The sequence below is a fragment of the Penaeus chinensis genome, chromosome 4, assembly GCF_019202785.1.
Source record: "Penaeus chinensis breed Huanghai No. 1 chromosome 4, ASM1920278v2, whole genome shotgun sequence".
Classification (NCBI taxonomy): domain Eukaryota; kingdom Metazoa; phylum Arthropoda; class Malacostraca; order Decapoda; family Penaeidae; genus Penaeus; species Penaeus chinensis.
Genome location: NC_061822.1, coordinates 38,516,749 through 38,521,748, shown reverse-complemented (window position 1 = coordinate 38,521,748; position 5,000 = coordinate 38,516,749).

Below are 5,000 nucleotides of genomic sequence, written 5' to 3'. Positions count from 1 at the left end.
ATAGCTTCATTTCCATAATCAACCCCATTCGAATACACTAAGAATAAAATCCTCCTTTTCCTCCTGAACCAAAGGGGAATCACTCCCACTGGTTAAGAGTCCTCTTCACACGCCCTTTTTCTGTCTCTTACCTTTCCTATAGTTTTGAGAAGTAGGAAAGTACAAAACAACAGTACTGGGTAAATATCCCTTTTCATTAATATATTACTATATATATTGAAGTTTTCCAAGCAGTCCACATTTTATGAAATGAATGTTTCGTAAACTTTATGTCTCTTATCAACATATGTTCTACTATAACTTTTGATTGCTCATGAACTCATTTCCCTCCCTTCTTTCTTCTGAGTACAGCCCGCATCATAAAAAAAATCCTAAGGTATCCCATTGTCTATGCCAAACACCTTGTATCTGATCTGTAGCATCGTCGGCTAAGATGATCTTACGAATTATATTTTCCGGAAGATATCTGCGCTGAACCTACAATGTTTTTTTAAGCCTCTTTTACACAATATTCACAGGCCATTGCTACCCTGCCTCTGTAAGTCCAGTTTCCATTACATTACATTTCCATGTTAATGTGGCCACTCTTTAACATTTCCACAACACCACGGCATAATAGCTGGGCGGCTATACACTTGTTCACCCCGAAAAGAAATTGATAATATCGATACTATTTCGACTGTCATTCTTACTCCGATGATAATAATAATAATGATAAGAAAAAGAATAACAATAATAATGATAATGATCATTTCAGTTATAATGATAATAATAATGTTAACAATAATAATGAGTACAATCGTTATAAGAAAATAATGGTAGCAATGATAATGAGAATAGTAATGATAATAATAATAATAATATTAATAGCAATGATAAAAAAGATAAAAGTGATAGTAATGATAATATTGTTTTCAGTATCATTATCACTATTGTTATCATTATCATTGTTATTACCATTATCGCTGTTATCATTGATTATATTATGACTATAACTGTACTGATATTGATATAGTATTCATTACGACTGTTATTTTCATCATCATTTGTCTTATCATCATGTTGTCATTTGCACTACCATTATTACTAATATCTTTAACTTTCATGGACATTATTATCATTGATGTCATTATTGACAGCGATATCTTTATTTATGTTAGTATTATTATCACCATGATGATATTACCATTATCAGAATTGTTCTTATGTTATAATTATATTACCGTTATCAGCCATATTTAGCACTGTCAATACTATTAACCGCATCTTTGTTATAAATATCACGACTACCACTATCATCATCATTATTATCAAATCTTGCAAAATCATCATTCTAATGATCAACAATCAATACCTAATTAATAATACCCACTATTTAATCAATAAATAGAATCGAGGTTCTAAACCCAACACAGGTGATAAGCCCATCACCGGCGCCAGCAAACGACAAACGACTTTAATGAGCGGGATAACAAGGGTCATTTTTCACGGCGATTGACCACGGAACAGAATGGGCGTCGATTGCATTCTCTTGAGGCTGCAGTGTTGATCAAGTGCTTGCTTTAGCTTGACATTACGAGATCGTAATTCTCAGATTATGATATCATAATTCTGAAGGTAACGAGATGAGAGAGAGAGAGTTTTGTCTTTAAGTCTGTAATGAAAGAAATGTGATGTGGATTTAGGACGCCACACAGGTCGCGTTGCGGGTATGAAGGGATTTTCTTTTTCGGATCCGTCTTTTTCTTCTTCTGTGTCTGCTATTTCTTTTTCTTTTTTCGTTTTCCCGTTTTTCTCTTTCTTCTTTAGTTTCCACTTTTCTTGTAATCAGCTTCATATTTGCTTTTTCTATTTCTTTTCTTTTCCTCCTTCCCCTCTCTTTATTAAAATCTTTATTTTTTCTTCCTCATCCCTCTCCTCCTCATCATCATCACCGTCTCCTGTTTCTTCTTTCTTTTTTTCGCCTATTTCTTCTACTTCCTCCTCCTCTTCTTCACCGTCGCATCTAACTAAAATATTGATTAATTTGTGTGTGTGTGTGGAGGTTGGTAAGTTAAGCATGATGATGACAGCTTTTATATATCCGATTCAGTTGATTAATCACAGACGGCGATTTATTACCATCATCATCACAATCGACCCCAACGAAATTTATAATCACCGAAGAGAGATAATACCATTTCCATCATTCTTTTCGTTATCCTACCTTTGCAACCCAACGACACTTACGGAACGCGCTCTAGGAATGGTTACTCCATCAGGCTTTCACCCTCTTATGATACCCGCACACTGGAGCGAAGATAACGAAGACGATTAGGCGAGAGAAGAATTAGGTCAGTAGAAGACATGAGGATGATATGAGATGATGAGAACTCTGAGGCCGTTTATTGTTGATGGATGATTTGATTTCATCTCCTGAATCATAATCATTATAGGGTTACATTTGTAACTTGGTTTTGTGTTGTTGTGGCTGAGATGATAATGGAGATGGATGGTGATGATGGTAATGATAATGATAGTACGAGTGATAATGAATAATGATGATAATAAGATCAACAGTATTAATGATAATGATCGTACGAAAAATAATGATAATAACAATAATAATAACAACAACAACAACAACAACAACAATAATGATAATAATAATAACAGTAAAAATTGTAATAGTGATAATTATGATAGTAATAAAAATAATAGTAATAATGATAATAACAATGATAATAATAATGATTATAATAATGATAACAATGATAATAATAATAATGATGATGATAATAATAGTTATAATGATAGTAATGATAATAATGATGATGATAATAATAATAATAATAATAATAATGATAATAATAATGATGATGATAATAATAATAATAATAATAATGATAATAATAATGATGATGATAATAATAATGGCAATACTGATTGCAATGATAATCATAATAATTGAAATTGTTATTATTATTTTTGTTGGTTTGAATTGTCTTCTTCTTCTTAATATTACCATTATTATTATTATTATTATTATTATTATTATTATTATCAATATCATTATTACTATTATATTAGCGTTATTAATACTATTGTTACCATTATCATTACCATCATTATTATTATCATTATCAACATTATTATCATCAATATCATCGCTATTATTATTACTGCAGTTGTTGTTGTTGTTCTTCTTATTATTATTACAACTACTACTAATATTATTATTATTATTATTACTACTACTAATATTATTATTATTATTATCATTTTATTGTTATTACTATTACTGTTATTATTATCATCATTAGCGTTATCTTTATTTTTGTTCTTGTTATTATTATGATCATTATTATAATGAGTATTATCATTATTATTATTATCATTATCATTATTATTATGAATATTATCATTATTATTATTATCATTATCATTATCATTACAATTTTTATTGTAACCATCATTGCTATTTATCATTACTACTACTATTATTATTATTATTATTATTATTATTATTATTATTATTATTATTATTATTATTATTATGGTGATGATGACGATGATGATGCTTATCATTATCATTATTAGTATTAATATTATCATTACTATCCAAACCAATATTATTATTACTACTACCACTATCATTATTGTTATCATTATCACCATTATTATTATCATTATTATTATTATCATTATTATTATTATTATTATTATTATTATTATTATTATTATTATTATCAGCATCATCATTGTAATTATAATTGTTATTATTATTATTATTATTATTATTATTATTATTATCATTATTATTATTATTGTTATCATTATTATTATTATTATTGTCATTATCAGTATTATGATAACTATGATGGTGATGATGATAAGTATCATTTCATATTCGTTATCATTTTAAAAATCAGATTCGAGTGTTAGCAACGTTGCATATAAAAAAACTGTCAAAAATAAAGTTCCTAATTAAAAAAGATGGCTATCATTTTTACTCATTTAAAAGTCGTTTTAAGATTAAATCTACTGTAATACATAGCACGAATATTGGTCATACAACAGTGGAAGAGATTTATTTATCACTATCCGGCTTCAAGGATGGTTGATATATATATAGACACACACACACACACACACACACACACACACACACACACACACACACACACACACACGTATGTATATACCCCCCCCCCCCCACACACATATATATATATATATATATATATATACACACACACATATGTATATATTTATTTATTTATAATGATAAAAGTCATATTGATAATAATAACGATAATGATAATACTTGTAATATTATTAATAACTGTTGCGATGATAATTACAACTTCTACTCCTAGGATGATGATGACCATATTTCATAGCAAGACAAACATATCTAATACAATCATTAACTTCCTTATCGCATGTACACTCCCCCCCCCCCCCTCTCTCATGTAATTACTGCTGCATTCACCTTGACGATAAGCCCTTTTAGTCATGCTACAATATCCAACTCTACTCGACGAGCTTGACATAATCATAGCAATAAAAGCTATAAACAGGTTGACAGCGACAGCAGAGATAATTAAAACATCAGTCCGGATAATCAGGTTCATCGGTGATAATCTATTCCTTGGCCCCACGAAGTTTTAATTAAAGAAAAATCTCTCCACGGCGAGGGAAGGAGTCGACAGGTGTAAGTCGAGCTGGCAGGTAAGGCGCCCTCCTCGCATGCGCTACGTTTACGTTCGACATCGACAGGTGTAGGCGACTTGTTAAAAGAACTCGCTAGTAAATATCGGTTGGATAAACATGCAGACTCGAGGCATCAGGAGTGATATCAACCGACAAGGATTCGTGATTGAAGAGGTTTTGCATAATAAGAAGGTAGGTGCGGATGATAGCCTAGTGTGGTAGCTGTCGCGGGGGTGACGTCCAGACCGCACACAGTTGCCAGATACCGACCATACCACACATATCATCTTCTCGGGATGGTGTGA